Source organism: Nomascus leucogenys, chromosome 11 (genome assembly GCF_006542625.1).
Source record: "Nomascus leucogenys isolate Asia chromosome 11, Asia_NLE_v1, whole genome shotgun sequence".
Lineage (NCBI taxonomy): Eukaryota > Metazoa > Chordata > Mammalia > Primates > Hylobatidae > Nomascus > Nomascus leucogenys.
Window position 1 is genome coordinate 3444010 of NC_044391.1, and position 19554 is coordinate 3463563.

Here is a 19554-nt window from a genome sequence, read left to right on the forward strand (position 1 = left end):
TGCATCTACAACTGCCCCTGCCCATCAGAGCCTGGACTATTGTTTGCGCACACATTCCCCCTCCATTTCTCACACTTCAGGCCCCGTCTGGCCCTTTCTTTCCTCCTGGCCAGCCGGACCGGCTCAGGCGGCTGAGCATGCCTAGTGCAGCTGCGAGCATGGCCCCAGTCCCCAATAAGCAGGTGCCACGTCTCCGGGTTTTGGTGGCCGCCGTCTGGGAGAAGGAGGAGGAGGAGTGGCCTGGGGAGGAGGGAGCCCTCCGGAGTCCGAGAGCAGCACGTTGTGAGGGTCCACACAAGGGTGATGCCAGACCGAACACCATTAGGGCCTGGGTGTGAGTGTGACTCGGAGGCACCTGGGGGCCGTTGTAGGGCCGGGGAACGCCAGGAACTGGCTGGAGCAGCGCCCCAGCATCCCAGGGACCAAAGTCTGGGGGGTTTGCATGTCTGAGGTTGCACTTGTGGGAAGACTTTTTGGAACCACTTAATCTCTTTGGCTCTGTGTAAGACCCCCGAAATAAAAAGAGGCAGTAGTACTCTTTGGAAGATTGTTTTGGGGATTAAATGAATAAAAAGACTTTAGAACACTGCAGGACGCATTGTAAGCGCTGTGTGGGTTTATAAAACCGAATATAAACAAATAAGCACGTCCCCCACCCAGCCAACGGCTTTGGGGGCCCCGTTCTGGCCAGTCCCGAGCCCCTCCACACGGCCCATGGCGGGCTGCGGGTCTCCCATCCGAGGAGGGTGCCGCTCTTCTGCCCCCGCTCCCTGGGTTCTGCGCCCAGCGCCATCCCGTGCGCCCCCGACCCCTGGGCATGGGGCACATGCCGCGGAGAGCCGCCAGGGAGACCCCAGAGGAGCGCGCCGCGGGCCGGCTTCCCCGGACGCCCCACCCACCTCCTCTTGGCGCTGCCCACCACCTGCCTCGGCTGCTCGGCCCCCGGCTCGCAAGGCTGCGCCCCCGACCCAGTCGGCGCCCCCTCCTCGCCCCGCGGGCTCGCGGCAACTGGGCGGCCGGCCCGGCCCCTGCCCACCCCCAGCCCAGCCCGGGCGCGCCGCACTGGGCATGCTCCGTAGCCTGGGCAGGCTGGGGCTGTGAGGCGACAGCTCGGGCTCTGGAGCCGGGAGGCGAGAACGAGGAGGGAGGCTCGGGGGCAGGGGAGGAGGGAGCGGCGGGCCGCTGAGGGGCGGCGGGGCCCGGAGCGGGGGACGCGCAGGGCCCGGCGGTGGGCGGGCGGGTCGGCGCTGCCCCGTGGGCTCGCTGGGGAGCCACAGCGGAGACCCCCGCCCTCAACTGAGGTAAGGACCGCGCGGCGGGGAGGCGGGGAGGCGGGGAGGCGGGGAGGCCGGGGAGGGGGGGCGGAGGCAGGCGGGAGGGCGGGACTGGGGTGCGCCGGGAGGGGGCTTGGCGGCGGCGCTTTATGGCGAGGAGGGGGTGGTGGCGCCGCGCCGGGAGCAGTAAGTGAGCTGCACCGCCAACAAGATCTCACACACACAGACACACACACGCACACGCACACACGGGCGCGCACACACACGCGCGTACACACTGGGTCTCCAGGCAGCGGCCGTCGCCGCATCCCCGGCAGCAGCTCCAGGCAAAGTGACAGGTAGGAAAAGGCATTTCGGGTCCCGCCCGAGGATGCTCCCGCCCGCCCTGGCCCTCAGGGCTTGTTTGCTTTCCGCGGGTGCGTCCCGGACGCGCGCGCGTGCACCCGGATACCCAGCGGGGACCCCGTGCAGGTGCCGGGTGCCAGGCGCCCTGTGCGCGCGGGAGGCAGGGGACCCAGACGCCATCCCCCTTCCCCTGTAGTCATCGCCTGCTGGGTTTCCTCAGACTCTCTCCAGACGTTCACCCTCTTCTGGGCTAGAAATAGCTCGGCTCGACGTGTATATGATTATTTTGGTTGGAAATAGTTGGCACCGTGCAACGCATGTAAATGTGTATGCGTGTGGATCTTCTTGCCTCTTGTGGGGAAATCATAGAAATGATTGACCGTTTCCACTTAAAACAACACTGACAGGCTTAGCACTCATTGGGGGCAGGGTTCGGGCCTCCTAAAAGCCTATTAGTGAAGGAAATCCTTATTTTCAGAATTTTAAAGTTAGTTTTGCTTTAACCAATTAGACTCTGTATAGTACAATGCTTCTGAGTGTAGACTTCGTATATGGTACTGAATCGAAGTATGGAAATATGGAATTCTCTAATTTCCAAGTGTATTTAAGTGCAACTTTATCTAGAATCATAAAAGTAGCATTTTCCTAGAGAGAAATACAACTGCCCACTATAGTTTCCATAAATATGGATATATCTGAAAGATGACCCTACTCTTCCAACTTTTTTTCCTCTTCTGTAGTGATTCTAGCTATTGTTCTAAAACATGTATTTGAAATTTAATTTTGGCCAGAATATTCAGGAAAGGTGTTTTTTTTTTCCATATGTGTAATACTTAGTGGTCTATATATTTAAGTTATAGGTATGTGGAGATAGCTGTTTAATGATTCTTTTTGTCTGGCAATAATGTTATTCAAACATGGGCAGCTATGTATCATTTTTAAATGATATTGAATTTCCCCTTAAAGAGAAATCAGATTTATAATGTAAACATGACCAGGAAAAGCAACTAGTGACTTTACCTGGGGAGGCTTCAAGGAGGTTAAGAAAGTATCTGAACAACTGTGTTCTTCAAAATAGAAAAATTGTGTGTGTGTTGCGGGGGGAGGTAAAATTTTAACTTTATTCTTTTATTGTTTTCAAGAGGCTGTTTTCAGTAATGTGTGGTTGAACTGAGACCCCCATATTTTACACTCTTCAAATTTGAGTGGCCTCAGTTATAGAATCATACAGAAGATCAAAAGTCTAGCTCGGCAGGGGCATGTGGTGTAATCCCTCACTATCTGTGTTATGTAATCCAGAATGCTGTTTTTCATAGGACAGTCTAGCATGATTCTCAGCTGGTGTATTGATCTATTATATCATCTTCCTTTTGAACTGTAGTAGTTTAATAAATGATTGCCATCTTTGGAGAACACCTGTTTTCATAAAAAATCACTTTTTGAAATGGCAAAACATTTTTATTGGCACTTTTATGAATGTAAGACTTGCTGCCAGACGACTAATCTTTTGAATGTGACATAACGTACCTAAAGGTACCATGTATTAGCTTATGGACTACACTTCTTTCCAACTATATTATTACTCAACAGTCGGAACTTAGTTTTGATTTCGTTTTGATGATATTACTACCCAGCTCTGAATTAATCGCTGTTGAAAATGCTGTTCTACAAGTAACTGTCAAAACAGAATTTCTGACTCCATTTGATCACTGGGTGCACATTTAAATCTGTCGGAATAATTTTACCTTTATTTTGCAAATGCATACCCACGCAGAAAGCTTTGTTCTAAAATACTCTATTGGAAGTTTTATATTTGTATGCCTGAAAATGTGAGTGATGTTAAACTGCTTACATGTCCTGGAATCGTGAGGCGGTGTGTTTTTGCCTTATGAGATAAAGAAATATAGTAGTTGAAAAAGTGTTACAGGTTACCAAAAACCTTTTGCAGAAAAAGATTTTAAAAATTTGTATCACCTCTGAAATATTTCAACCACAGCAGAGTCCATTCAGTGCCCGTAGCACAGCTAGTTTGCCTTTCCCAAGATAATACACAACTGTCTTTAGATTAATGTATACTGCTGACTTTGGCAACATGGGACAGTTCTATTTGGCAATTTCAGTGAACATGGTATTTTCCTAAGATACCACTAACTTCATTTTGGGGTTTGATTTATTAAGAATTGAAATGCTTGCCTGGTATTCATCTTTACCCCACCCTCTAAGTAAAATCGAGGTGAAAGTGAGCTTCAGGGCTGCTGTGCTGTTTTCCTTGTGATCACATTAGCATGCTAACTTGTGAAAGGCTGTAACAATATAAGTGAAATTAGCTTCTTAGTTTAGGTGGCAAACTCAAATAACAGAATTAATGAAAAAATTTTGCAGATTATTAAAAAACATTAGTAATTAGCTGAGTTTGATTTTTTATTTTGAAATCTTGAGAGTAAATTTTATCTTTTCAGATTAGAGCACTTAGGTAATATAAGAAAGATTTTGGATTTCTTATGCTCTCCACACTTAATAGTAAACTATTTTTGGGGAAGTATAAATTTTCCTTGAAACTTAAAATTATTTAGCAGGCTGTGACTAAATTATTGTTTGTGATCACTTAGAAAGTAAGGGTGAAACAGCGTGTTGATTAGCACTGCCGACCCAGGTCTTTTAATAAACTGTCTACCACAGTGAGTCCCTGTAAAACCAAGAACTTGTATTTGATATGCAAAATTAGGTCAAGGACTAATGGAGATGCTTTAATGATCACAGTTGGTATTTTATGTCCAGATTGAAGTTTTTAAAATAGTTGCTTTTCACCTCGTAATATATGAATGTGTAGGCCATATTAGTGTGTGTCAAGGAGACTTACCTGCCTGTTGGGAAATAAATACAGCTTTTCATCGCTGGTGGGAGGCAGCAGTGACTTTCTGTGGTTTTGCTGTTGGTTTTCAGATGTGAACTGTGTTGCAAGGACACTGCTTAATTCTCAGTGCTGTCCATTCCACATTTTCCTATTCCCCTCTCATATTGGGAAAATGAATCAACTTGTGTAGCTCTTTCTTCTATTCCTTAGTATCTGTTTGTTTAATAGTTTTGCTTTTGATAAAGCCTCACCCTTTAAAGTAGAAATACTTCCTCAAATTGTAATATTATTTATCTAGTTATGCCTTAGAATGATATAAAGGTTTTACATGTTCCTAGGCTGTGATTCTTTAGCTAACCAAATATAAAAATGAGTTTACTTCCTTGCCAGTGGAGGCAGACCTGGGTGATTATGCATTACTGAGTGGATGAGTGTGACGTTTACATTGTCTTGGTTGGAATTAAGCTTGCTTTGAAAATATCACCGTGGAATAACTTCTGTTTGCAAGACCCACTTCACTCCATTGCAACAACCACTCCCAAACCCCATTTTCTGGGTAGAAGGGTAGAAAGAGTCTGGGTGGAAGCTCACAACTTTGGATGCTTTTTTATGCTGAAGGCGTAACTCAAATTTCTAGAGGAGTTGAAAGTAATAATGCTCTACCTTTCAAATCTCAGCTAGGAGATCTTTATGTTCCAGGGAATGAATGACCAGCAGAGTCTTTATTTTCCCTGCATGAACTTCATCTACTTTTCCTTTCCTTTATTAAATAAAAATAGTTGAAATGGACGTAAATCAGAAGGTTTTTCTCTGAACACCCCTCTTACTCACTACTTATAAAACCTTCAACGAGAATGTCACACACCATGTGACCATAAGATAGTGTTATCTTCTCCCCTTTCCTGGGAGTCTCCTTCAAAGCTCAAAGGATCTTTTGGTGTGCCTAGGGCTGGGAAATTCCACCTCTAGCTATGGAAATACCCTTGGGCCAGGCAAATCATTGCTTTAAGAGACATTGCCCTTCTTGTCCTCCCGAATAATTAAAGCATGTCTTTGGCTCCCAGACATGAATGAATTGAAGTAGCCATTTCCTTAGAAACAGGAAGAAAAAAGCAACTTGAAGTAATTAATTGTAAGCAGCTCATCGAGAGAGAAGAGACCACAGACCCCTGATTTTACATTTGACATCTCCCTTTCTTCTCTAGAACAGGAGTTCTTCATTTTAGGGCCAGGGATGCAGTTTGGTGGGTCCACGAATGTAGCTGGCAAATGAATTACATCTTTATATTCACTTACTTCCAAGTGACAATTGGGGCAGGTGTTAGAGCTACTACTCGATCTTGGCATTTAGTGGGTTGAAGAGAAACACATGTATTACTTCACATATTCCTTTAAAGATTCATTTTGATAATTATATTTCAATGAGATTGATTTCCATTGTACTTTTAGGTATTTAATTTTATATATTTAAACATATTATGCTGGGCCAGGCATGCTGGCTCACACCTCTAATCCCAGCACTTTGGAAGGCTGAGGTAGGAGGATTACTTGAGGCCAGGAGTTTGAGACCAGCCTAGGTAACACAGTAAGATCAATTTATGCAAAAAATACCAATAAAAAAATTAGCTGAGTGTGGTGCATATGCCTGTAATCCTAGCTACTTGGAAGGCTGAGGCAGGAGGATCGCTTGAGCCTGAGTTCAAGGTTATAGTAAGCTGTGATCACATCAGTGCACTCCAACCTGGGTGACAGAGTGAGAGTCTATTAAAAATATTAAAAAATAATAATAAAATGAAAATATCATGCTGAGAAGGGTCTTTAAGATTTACCATATTGGGAAGGGCATTCATGACCCACACAAGGTGAAGACCATGTGCTCGAGAAATGCTTCCTCCCAGAGGCAGCTGGCTGGGTGGGTGTTTTCACTAGGGGTTTGCATTGAGCAGTGGTTGCTGAGACCTTCAGGCATTGGAATCAGGCACTGAATTACTGACAAATGCCCTGTTTTAGCTTGAATGCTGACAGATGCCCTCTTTTAGCTGTGTGACCCTGGGCATTCACTCTGAGCTTCAGTTGCCCTGTCTGTAAAATGAGGAGAATAATCCTATGGGGCAAAAGTGCTTGCTGCTGCACTGTGAATGATACAGGGTACTGTTACTGCTGCTACTATAGGTGCTCAAAGGATCCCAGTATCTTTGGGTGTGCCCAGGTTTGGGAAATTCCACCTGTAGCTATGGAAACACCCATGGGCCAGGAAAATCATTACTTTAAGATACATTGCCTTTCTTATGCTCCTGAACAATTAAAGCATGTTTAACAAGTGCTACTGCCCCTTCTCCTAATGGCACTACTGGTATTATGGCTCTCATCTTGTTCTCCTTCATAGGGGTAGATGGCATCGACCTTATCCATACAAAGCAGCCTGAGAAAATTCCTGTAAAACTTACAAGGGATACTTTGCCACTCTGCGAGTACAGAAAGTTTCATTCACCCCACAGGACCACCATGAAGTACCAGATCTTCCTTTGGACTTGCCAAGCCCAGTGACTGCATTCGGACAGAGGGACCTAATATTAACTCAGTCCTAATAGCTTCAAAATTCTGTGACTTTGGTGTTTCGGAATATAATTCAGTGAGTCAGATGCTGTCCCCAGGGTATCTGTCTCCCAGCTAGGCTTTTTTTTTTTTTTTTTTAAATCAAAACAAAACAAAACAAAACATATTAAGCCATTTAGGCCTGGAGGGAGAAAGGCCTCCATTAGAAGAATTAGGGGTCTCTGGTGTTCAGGGGCAGTCATCATAGCTCTTGTTTTTCCATGGAGTTTCTCGGAGAGTACTCAACTTCTCTGCTTTACATAGTATTATAATAACAACAACAAAATAAAACAACAGACATGTGTTGAGCAGTTAAAATGTGCCACTTTATTTAATCCTTCTGACAGCCTTTTTGGGTGTGTCCTAATAGCATCTCCAGTTTATGCTTGGGGAAACTGAGGTTAGGAGACATTAAGTTAATCATCCGAGGATGTTAAAGTTAGAATTGAGACTGAAACTCAGGTAGGCTGACATCAGAACTCCAACTTCTAACCACCATACTGTGTATTACCTGTCAGTAAGCTGGTACATGCTGCAGAAAGACTTGTGATAATTATTTTAAGTGACTAGACTGAGATATGACAAAAGCTTCTGGCAATCCTGCTGTGAATATGGAATTGGAATAAGAAGTTGAGGATAAAACTATGCATTCTTATCTAATCCTAGGTACTTCTGTTTCTGCAGTTGCATGCCAGAAATCCGAGATAGGGAGAATACTAAATGCTACTTCGTGGTAGCCTAAACAAATAGTTTTAGTTTTCTGGAAGGCCGGTTTTTACCTGGTGAAGTTCCTCATGGTTTTAGTGAGAGTATGGTGTACTCTGATTCCTCTAAGGGCCAGGTAAGTGAAAGGCCCAAGTGTGGCTGACCAGGTGTCAGAGACCTTAGGGAGTGGTGAGGCTTGCACCCATCCAGGGGCCCAATTGTGCCCCTTCCCATGGAGCAGCTACCACTCGGGTCTGCCAGGTTTCTGCCAGGTGGGCCTAGGGCTCAGGATTATCAGTGCCTCCACATTTTCAAGAGAAGCATGAAATCCACATTTATTTGGAGTCTTCTCATTTTAAAATGTTTGGAAATAATCAAAGTGGAAAACAAACCTGTCAGCCCATGGTGTGGCCAAACAAAGCACGTTTGTGCTTTGACCCAGGAGGTCCCATGTTGAGCCTTATGTTAACTGTAAGTGCTTAGAAACACCATGTACTAGAAAATGTCAATAGTTTTTGTTTTGCCCTGTAATTTTTTTGGCTGTAAAATTTCTTATAAAGGTTGTTATGGTCATTTATTTCCAGTGTAAATAGATTTCAGATTCTGAATTTCTGCTTGTTTATTCTCTCCCTATACCCCATTTTTCCAAGCTGTTGGCAAATATACAAAGTTGAGGGGGGAAGGACATGTTTTTTTCTCCTGTTTCATGGTGCTCCTTTAAACTAAGAACACCCGGCCGGGCGCGATGGCTCACGCCTGTAATCCCAGCAGTTTGGGAGGCCGAGGCGGGTGGGTCACTTGAAGTCAGGAGTTTGAGACTAGCCTGGCCAACATGGCAAAACCCCGTCTCTACTAAAAATACAAAAATTAGCCGGGTGTGGTGGCAGGCGCCTGTAATCCCAGCTACTCGGAAGGCTGAGACAGGAGAATTGCTCGAACCTCGGAGGCAGAGGCTGCAGTGAGCCGAGATCACATAACTGCACTTCAGCCTGGGTGACAGAGTGAGACTCTGTCTCAATAAATAAATAAATAAATAAATAAATAAATAAATAAAAAGTAAGAACACCCAAGTGTACAGAAATAGGTGACTTCATTTATGGAGACACAGAGGTTCTCTTGCCTGCCTCACTGATTTGAACTCTAACCAGTCACAAGATGTCCCCCCTGCTATTTGGTAGTAGCTGCATTTGTCCTGAAATATAGAGTACAGATCTGTTCCTGCAGACTAGTGTTTCAAGATGCAGTTTGCTTAACAGCCCTCATTTTCCTTGTTGCTTTTAAATTAGAGACCACACTGGATCAAATGAAAATGCAGTTCCTTCGGGATGTGTTTCTCTCACATACGCCAAGACGCTATTATTGAACAAATCACCAAAGCCCTCTCTGGGATTTCTTTTAATTTTTTTTGTTTTCATTGGTTTTTTAAAATGATGTGAGTAATTCATTAATATGTTCCAATTGAAGTGATGATGCAGAAATATGGAAGCAAAACGAGAAGTACCCTTTTCCACCTACACCCATTCCCAGATATAGTCATTGGCAATAGTTTAGAATGCCTCTTTCCCTCCTTTTTTCTGTACATTTACATATATAAGTAGACATACATGTCATTTTCTTATTACATAAACTGGATCATATTGTATACATTTTTTTTCTGTGACTGACTTTCTTTTGTCCACTTAACTGTATATCATGGAGAGCTTTCCATGCCAGTATGTTATCTTGTTCTTTCTAACATTGCATAAAATTTGGTAATATGGATGTACTGTACTTTATTTAACCATTCTTCTGTGGCCACTATTGCAAACTGAAAGATTCAAGATCTTTGTTCGTAGGTCTTTGTGCACATGTGTGAGAGTTTTTTTGTAGCTAAATTTCTAGAAATGGAACTATTTGGTCAAAAGCCTATGCACACTTCAAATTTTGACAGAGCACTGACGAATTGCCTTTAAAAAAGGTCTCCATGAAATTTGTGGAACCTCTGATTATGCAGCTGAACGTAGCCTGTAATTGCAGCATGTCCCACATTGTTACCTTGCTTTACTAATTCAGTTAGATTTCACTTGTATATGGCACACCAGGAAGTGATTTTAGAAACAGACTATGTCCTTAAAATCCCTTGAAAATGCAATTCTTAATCAAAACAAATTGATCAGTTAAGGGGCTAATGTAAAAACTCTTTAAGAAAGACATACCTTGTAGAATCAGAGAGTTGAAAATCTGTTTTCTGATCAATTTGGTGAGCTGTGAGACTCTAGACCCTTCCCAGCAGGGACATGTCCATCAGCACCCTTTAATCTGTTGTTAGAGAAGTGAGGTGGTCCATAGCCAACACAGACAGATCAGACGTTGAAACTGGCCTGGGAAAATTAATTTCATTGCTGAAAAATCCTATCCAGGTGTGTTTGTAGCTTTAGGTTTTCAAATACTAGTTATTTAAGAATCTCTTTTACTTTTTACTTAAAGAATGAGAAGATTAGGAGATAATGCTATTTAATGAGTTTTATTTAATGGATACTTGAATTTAATGTCCGTGACTCTTATTTTTTTATATTTTATTTTATTTTTGAGACAGGATCTTGCTCCATTGCTCAGGCTAGAGTGTAGTGATGCCATTGTGGCTCACTGCAGCCTCATCTTCTGGGCTTAAGCGATTTTACTGTCTCAGACTCTCGAGTAGCTGGGACCAGAGGTGCACACTACCACACCTGGCTATTTTTTTCTGTTTTTATAGAGACAGGGTCTCGCTATGTTGTCCAGGCTGGTGTTGAACTCCTAGGCTCAAGCAGTCCTCCCACCTCAGCCTTCCAAAGTGTCGGGATTACAGGTGTGAGCCACTGCGTCTGGCCTGGCTATGTTTTTTAGAAATGATATGTAGATAAAGGACTATATAAATTAGAAACTACACCTTCTTTTCTTTTCTTTCTTTTCTTTTCTTTTTCTTTTCTTTTCTTTTCTTTTCCTCTTCTCTTCTCTTTTCTCTTCTTTCTTTTCTTTCTTTCTTTCTTTTTTTTTTTTTTTTGAGATAGAATGTCACTCTGTTGCCCAGGCTGGAGTGCAGTGGTGCAATCTCGGCTCACTGCAACCTCCACCTCCCTGGTTCAAGCGATTCTCCTGCCTCAGCCTCCCGAGTAGCTGGGATTACAGGTGTGCACCACCAAGCCTGGCTAATTTTTGTATTTTTAGTAGAGATGGGGTTTCACCATGTTGGCCACGCTAGTCTTGAGCTCCTGACCTCAAGTGATCTGCCAGCCTCAGCCTTCCAAAGTGCTGGGATTACAGGTGTGAGCCACCATGCCTGGCCGCTACACCATGTTTTCTTTTAAAGAGATATTGGGAGAAATATTGCAGGAAATCTAGGTCACTGATTGATTCCTAACTGTGTTCAGAAGGGACTACTTTGGTAACTGTAATTGTTATTAATAATATGAAGTAAATTATTTGTGAACTTTACCGCATTCCTTGAAAGACTGAGACTCAGTCAGGGTTAGTGAGTCTTGATTAAATGACAGGAAAGTGAAATACTGTTTCCGTTTCCCAAAGATGGATTTAGTCCTTTCATCTGTTTCTCCAGATATTCATTTTTTTAAAAAAATTCTGGTTTGGTTGGCAGTGACATTCAGATTCTGATTGTATGCCTTCTGCGTGTTTATTTTTACAACACACTGTGAATTGTAGAAATATGGTGGGACAGTCATATTTCCTTGGCATTGAAACCTTGCATATTCAAGAAAGTCTGTGCTAGGTTTTGCTCATGGAAATGTTATGGTGTTTCACAGTTTACAGACAATTTCCTTTGATAATGTCTGTGAAAGCACGGTGGAGGGCACCACCTGGTCACTCTTTCAACCTGTGTCGTTCAGGGCCCTGCGGGGGAACAGATGGCATGTGTACGCCAAGTCCTTTGAGGAGGGCTTGTTAAAGGGACCTTTTGGAAGGTGTGGGCAGGTGTAGGGAATACAATCAGGGTGAGTGCTAAAGAAAGACCCAGCAGTGACCGGGAGTTAGTCCTACTCTAAGGAAGGGGCAAGAAAGGCTGACAAGAGCTGTATCCCTTTCTGGAGGGACCCCGTCTGCCTGCAGTATCCCTCCAGGGAGACAGAGGGGAATATATATACCTTCCTCATTCTCTGCCTGTCCCCTAAACACTGGCTGGTGTCTTCCATCATCCGAACCCAGACAGAAGCCAGAGGGCAGGAGAGAAGAGGAAGAGGGTGGAAAAGGTAAGTGAATGGGTCTGGGAAGGCCAGTGGCAGACCCCCACCCGCTTGCCCTCCAGAACAGAGGTTTGCATGTTTGAGCGCTCAGTCCAGGGTAGAAAGCTTATGGTCTGGTTTGTGGACAAAGAAAATAAAACTGCATCTACAGTGATTAAATTGAAATTGAAATTGGGAATTTTCTACAATACTACATGGCTGGTATCAGTAAAATTTGTGGTGGGCCTTAGAGTAACATTAAAATTTTTTTTTTTTTTTTTAGCTCCCTTTGGAATGGATTATGCTTTATGCCTCTTGGGAAATGCATAGAATGGGAAATGTTATGTATTTATCTGATTAACCAAAAATGTAGGCTTATAGATAGGACAGACAGAAGGGATTCATAAAGTCTCTCAGCATGGAGTTGGATTCCTAAGATAGATGTAATTCCTTTGATTTTAATATTTTATAAAAATATTTTATTTAAAATGTCAGGTACCTGGGGGAAGAGACTAGGAGGAAATTAAGGTTATTAACAGTAATTTTCCTTCAAGGAAGTCAATTTAACAGAATCATTAGCATCACTGAGTAGAAACGAAAAAGCTGTATTTCCCCATTTGTTCAGCATGGCAGCAAGACTCTGAAATTTCAGGTTCATTTATTCTCTTGTTTTCTTGGCCCTGTTGTTTGAAAAGGTGAAATCTGCTCTTTGGTTTGTGTACTTGTCCTGAATGAACAAGCAATGGAACTTAATTAGAATCATAAAATAATACTGCTATAAGGTATATCAGAGTTCATTTCTTCTTACCTCCAAATTGCATGGAGTAAGAAACTGAGATACTGGTTACTAGCAGCTACTACTTTGCAAGTGCTCAGAGCTGGTCACTCTGGAAAAGTCATATCACCTCTCCATCATGAAGGAATTGCACTAGATTAATTCATTTTTGCTTTTACCCTTATATATTCCTGAAGTCCTTGATTCCAAGGGGTTGTCCATTACTCACTATTTTCATAGATTAGAGGCAGAGCTTCTTGAGTACCTCTTCATTACTTAGCCCTTAAAATGGTATTCTCTGGAGGTCTCTACATTGCTTTTGACTGTGTTCACTCTGTAAACTCTTTCTATATAAGATAACTCATTCACTTCTACCATTTTTTTTTGCATGTCCATCTTGCCTTTATTATTATTATTATTATTATTATTATTATACTTTAAGTTTTAGGGTACATGTGCACAGTGTGCAGGTTTGTTACATATGTATCCATGTGCCATGTTGGTGTGCTGTACCCATTAACTCGTCATTTAGCATTAGGTATATCTCCTAATGCTATCCCTCCCCGCTTCCCCCACCCCACTTCTACAATTTTTATAACCCCCAATTTACTGAAGACTCCCCTATCACTGACGTCTTGTCGGAGCTCCAGATATATCCTATTGTCTGCTGGAGATCTTGACATTGAAGTCTATGGGGACTTTCAAATCAAAGTATACAAAATAGGAGTCCTCAACTTCACTCCAAACTTGTGTCTCCTTCCAGTTTCTAAATCTTCATGAAACAAGCTATCCATCTGTTGAGTCTACCCCATCAGTATCCTTCATTTTTGTTTACTTTTCTCCATTCCTATTGCCGCTAGCCTGAATTTATGTCTGCATAATTTCCTGTCTTGATTGTTCCAAGAATTTTTCATTCAGTCTCTCTATATTGTCTCTTTCTCATCTGTGCCTTCATTCATGTCTTCTGTTGGCTATTTAGTGAGCATCAGGTACTTTAACAGTGAGATCTTGCTCTCAGGAGTTTACAGTTTTCTGGAGGAGACAAATAGACACTACTTTATAAGTTTACGTCTTTGCCCATTGACTCCATTCTCCAAACCAGCTAAAGTAATTTGCACAAAACAAATCTTATTATAGCATTACCTCTAAGATACTTCAACAGCTCCCTGTTGCTATCAGGATTAATTTGTTTTCCTAATTTGCCTAATGTAAGCCATCCCTGGCCTGACCTCTGTGAGGAAGTTTTAACTCCTTTATTTGCATCACCTATATTAGGCTGTGTTGAAATCCAAGAATATAAAGCCTGCTGCACTGTGGACACTGTGGCTTTGCACTAGGACTTTGCATTCAATCCCCTTCTTCAACTGATTGACTCCTACAGGCCTTTAGAGACTCCGTACAGTTGTCATCTTCCTATAAAGCCTTCCTTGATTTCCACTCCAGTCCAGGTTGGGTGCCCTACTTTAGTCCTCCTGTTGAATAGTTTGCAAATTTTAGCCACAGCGTGACTGTCTTGGGAAATGGAACAATCTGGTGCATATTAGTGACTAAGTTGATGTCTCTTAAATGAATAAATAAATGCCATTATTGCAAAGTCTGTAGATTGGGTAAATTAGGAAAACAATCTGATGATTAAGCAAAAAAAAAAAAAAAAAAAAGCCAAAGTTTAGTAAACCGAAGCCATCTGCAGACTTATTAAAGAAAAAAGTATTTCATGATTATTTACACTGGTCATTGAAAAGTAGCAGAATAATCAATTTGGAAATATGATAATTAATTTGAAAATTCTATATCCATTATTTCTGGTAACAGAAATCCTGATATTGTAATTAGTATACTAGATCCAGAGGAGCTATTTCCCTGAAGATAGGTTATCATTTTTTTCCTGATAGGTACATACTCATATTGTTTTTCCTATTTTATGAGTTCGATTTTAATCAAGTTATTCTTATTTTTCTTACAGTGTGTTATAACCCTGGAATTAGAAAAAAAATTTCTATTTCAAACTTGGTTGGAAATTTAGGAAGAAAATAATTTATTTAATCAGATTATTTTATTATGTGGGACTCTTAGTTATTTAAAAGGCTTCGTATTCATTTTCTTGTAGCATTTTATTTTCCAAATGACCTGCAAATACATCAGTGCCAAACAGAGAAAGCAAGAAAGCCGTTAATTAATTGAAGGGAAATATTCTGCCAAATACAATGCTGGTTTTGAAAGAACATGTTTTATAGTTCCCAAACCAGAAGGGAGCATTTTATTCATGGTGGTTTGAATCTTGTGAAAAGAGTGTCTTTGACAGTCTTCACCAGGCCCCCCTCCCCAAGCTTGGAGCATTAATAGGACTTAAGAGGTGTTTTCTTCACAATTGGTTTCTTTTTGATTTCACAGATTTCTTTTAGCTTTGTGTTGAAAAAGTGTGTTAATTATTAGATATATCATTATTCACATTTCAATGCAGACAACATTTAGGAGGATTATAGTTTAGTTATTGCAGCTTTTCAGAAAACACTTCATGATAGCACTTGGAAATACAGATAGAGAATATTTCCTTTTATTTAGAGACTTTTTGGACCTGTGAGGCCCTCTGAGAATCTTAAGCTTGGCCCCATTCTGTCCATTTTTCATTTCCTTTGAAAGAGTTTCAAAGTAACTGGTTAAAGTTTCTCCCCATCTGTCATAAGTAGCATAGAGGGATTTCTTGTGCAGCTACCAAAGGGAAATGAGGAAATTTAAAAGTGCAGATGATTTGGGTATTAACACATATCCTGGCAGTGACTCTGCTAGAATCAGGCTCTGCCAAACCATTTTGTTATATGTTAATTTTTATTTTCTCAGCTACACTATTATAAACATGGCAGACCAACAGGTTTTCCATAAAGATTGATGATCAGGAGGAATCCACTCCTTAATTAAGAGCAGCAGATGCCTTCTGAAAACCTTCTGGAAATGTTCTACTTTATATTGAACCAAAGTGCTTCCAGCTTTGTTGGAAAGGTTAAGGCAATAATTACACGGAAGGTATGTCTCATTTGTCAACAGCGTTTTTGGTCTAGAATATCTCAAGAGCAGTTCCTGTCCATTTCCTTCTGGAGGTGACAGCAGCCTTCTTATTGCAGAAGAGTTATGGTGCAGGGAACATAAGTGCTTACCAATAACTGCTTCCTATCCTCACACAGGATATGAGACATAGGGTATGAGACCCTCAGAAAGGAAGTCTCTTTCTCTACACACACATACACACTCATACACACACACACACACACACACACACACGCTGCAGGTGCTTGAGCCACACTGTGGAATGGGATACATAAGAAATTGAGCCAGTTCTTTGATATTTTTGTCTTTACTGGATGGCTTTGCAATATTTTAAAATGTTGAAACTTACCAGGATTCTTTAAGACCAGGCCCCTAACCCATCATTTATTAGGCTTAGGCAGTGTGCCCTGGGCCTTCAGAATACAATCCCATTTTATTCTCTCAGCAATTCTGCAGGTTAGGTATAATTACCACCATTCGATTCTAAGAAAACTGAGTGATTACAGCACTTACTCAGGGTCACATGGTTCATCAGTGGTATAGACAAGTTTCAAAATAAGGTTGACCTGACCTGAATCTGAATGGCTACATCTGTGACCGTACAGGCACAGAGGAAAGGCCACATGAGGACACGGGAGAAGGTAGCAGTGCTCAAGCCAAAGAGAGAGGTCTCAGGAGAAACCATGCTTGTTGGCATTGGCACCTTGATCTTGAACTTCTAGCCTCCGGAACTGTGACAAAATAAATTTCTGTTGTTTAAGCTAGTCAGTCTATGGTATTTTGTTATGGCAGTCCTAGAAACCTAATACAGTGGAGGGTTTCTTTTACATGCAGATGAAAGCAGTCCTTGTGATACAGAAACAAATAAAGTATTACAGACCAAAAATATCAGAATAATAATTTTGGCATTTGAACACATGTTCCTAATTTCAAAAGGCGATTTTTGTCTTGAGTTGGTTTAGTTTAGAGAGTATTTGCTTTCACTGAGCTTTCATAAGAGTTAATTTGTTTACAGGCAGAGATGAGATAAATCGTGTCTTTCTTTAGCCTGTTTCTTTATCTATTTCTTTTTTTCTACGTGAATTTCACATACTTCTTTAAGGGGTCTTATAATTAAAACATGTCATGTTAAATGAGCTCAAATCTTTTTCCGTAATTAGGAACTTGAATCATTGCCTAATTTGTAATTTGAAAAGTAATGTGTATTTGTTGAATTTTTCTGCTATCAATGTAAGTCCTGGGGTAATTTTCTAAAACGAAATAAAAATAGTTTTGGCTCTGTTTTCTTAACATATTAACAGTAGTCTAGGAAATATTTTAATTTCTCTTTAGTTAGTTGGTGCTTTCTCTTTGTAATTTTTTTGTGTGTGGGGAATAAATTATCATAAGACGTTCATTAAGTGCATTGTAATGTTTTGCTTAATTTGGTGCCTGTCAGGAAAAACCCAACAGCACAATGGAGGTACTATGAATGAGTTATTTTATTTATTAATTTCAATCTAAGTTTATCACCAATGGAGAAATAAAATATTTGTAGAATTGAGGTTATAAAACAGCAAATATAACTGCTGAATGATTTATATTCAGTACATTCTTTAATATAAAGATTGGATATAAAGACATCTTCAATATAAAGCATGACATTGATTTGCTTTAAATAATAAAAGAATATATTTTCACGAGGTCAGGAGATCAAGACCATCCTGGCTAACACAGTGAAACCCCGTTTCTACTAAAAATACAAAAAAATTAGCTGGGCATGGTGGCGTGTGCCTGTTGTCCCAGCTGTTGGGGAGGCTGAGACAGGAGAATGGCGTGAACCCGGGAGGTGGAGCTTGCAGTGAGCTGAGATCGCGCCACTGCACTCCAGCCTGGGTGACAGAGCAAGACTCCATCTCAAAAAAAAAAAAAAAAGAATATATTAATTTTTCTTTTTCACAATATTATTACTTGAGTGAGCTTTTTAAATAGTATGGTGCTATTTTATTAGTTAGGTAATGCATACATTTGATTAAGTGTGATATATTTTGTTTAAAATACTATTCAGAACCTGACATAGCTACAGCATAGAATGGGGTCACATAATAAAGGTTCTTCTCCTTTATGTAAGTGCGTGAACTTTCAGTGAGTCACATGAAATGACCACTGGTTTGGTCATTTGAGTTTATTTGAATACATTAGTTATGAGCTATTTAGCTCTTTCAAGCAGTCATAATTCGCTCTCAAATTTTAAATCAGATTTGTACTGTAGCTAGCACGTAGTAGGCTTTTAAATGTGTCCTAAAACTAATATGTAAGATGAGGACATGGTCCACAAACTGTTATTTTGCTTTCCTTCCTTATTTCATGGTTTTGTATATCTTATTTTGGATTTGTATGCATTCTGCTGTTTCTAAAATTAGTATCTAAGCAATGCATTTTTTAACATTAATTATCAAGTTTTGTCTTACTTTTAAATTTTGCCTTATATAAGGCAGCATAAGTGGGCATTACTGCCTTGCTGACACCTACTTTCCTGGGGTGAAATATATTGACCTTGACTGTAACCTTGACATTTAAGATAGTTGACTAGACTCTGAAAAGAGAAGGACCAGCGTGACTGTAAATCACGCCTATTTGTATAACATCCTCAATTACGTCATCAAAATAATCCAGAAAATTGCCAAGATACTTGAACATATTATACGGGGATTGGTCTTAGAAGCACAGACTTACCCATGGGAATTAGTTCATTTTCTGAGGAGTCCTTCACCAAACTGAAAGTTGAGTTTACAGTCCTGAGAATGTGACGCCTCTTTGGTTATTATAACCACAAAACAGTGGAATGGCTGTTTCTTCCTTTAAGCAAAATGATATGTTTAAACTCTTTTTTTGAGGGATGATTTAAAATGTGTTAATTATGTGGCTTAATTTGGAATGTAAGAGATGATATAAATTAAATTATCACTGAAATTTTTACCCTGCCTGCCTCACTCACTTTGACCTTAGGACCTTACAAAGAGTGAGAAAAAGCCATCATGATGAGAAAAAGTGATCATCTCAAACTCGTGTGTGTAGATGAAAAAGGATATATGTTTCTGTGTGAGGATCCTGTGTAGAAATACCTTTATAAAGTTACTTGCAAGTACATCATCGGTATGTTGGGAAGGAAACGAACATTTTTTGAAGTGTCTTGTGAAGGTCAGGAACTCCACTAGGGACTCTCCTTTGGGAGGAAGTTTAGTAAAATGGTTGTGAGCGTGTATGATGTGCATTGTGGGGTCCTGGCTTTGCTACTGAGAAGCCGAGTGACCTCGGTCAAGTCATTGACCTCCTCCTCCTTATCATCATTTTTTATATCTATCCTGTGAGATAGGTGGCAGTATCCTCATTCTACAGAAAAAGAAACTGAGGCCCATTTAAGTAATTTGTTCAGGGCCACATAACTAGCAACTTGCAGCGCCTCAGCTGGAGTCAGACCCTGCTCAGGATTCTACCCTCTTCTACCCTTTCCATGTGATCTTCCCCTCCTTCCAAGGCTGTGTTTGCCTAGCTACCAAGTTGACAGTTTTGATCAAATAGGTTGGTTGCTTTCACGTTGAATGAGCTCAGATTAGGAGCACCGATCGTAGGGAAAAGGTTCTGAAAAGGGAATTGGGAGAAGTGACTTATAGCTGGCCATTGCCCTAGCTGATTATGTGTTCTTGAGCAAGTCATTTCAATCACTGATTTCAGTGTACTTAGCTCTCTTAAATGAAGGGCTTAGGCTTGTAGAACTATTTCTTTTAT

General features: G+C 41.1%; 1 protein-coding gene across 11 annotated transcripts in view; it reads left to right on the forward strand.

Moving 5' to 3' along the window:
• Nucleotides 1-1083: 1083 nt before the first annotated feature.
• PLCB4 (phospholipase C beta 4) overlaps nt 1084-19554 on the forward strand; it is a 410467-nt gene continuing 391996 nt past the window's right edge. For 3 of the 11 annotated variants that reach the window (XM_030821969.1, XM_030821962.1, XM_030821971.1), the window contains exon 1: nt 1106-1301. The gene's annotated coding sequence lies outside the window, so the exon portion shown is untranslated. Of the gene's footprint in view, nt 1302-1432; nt 1613-11514; nt 11997-19554 lie in introns of those variants that run through there. The other 8 variants (XM_030821963.1, XM_030821972.1, XM_012510471.2 and 5 more) reach the window with 6 other exon arrangements.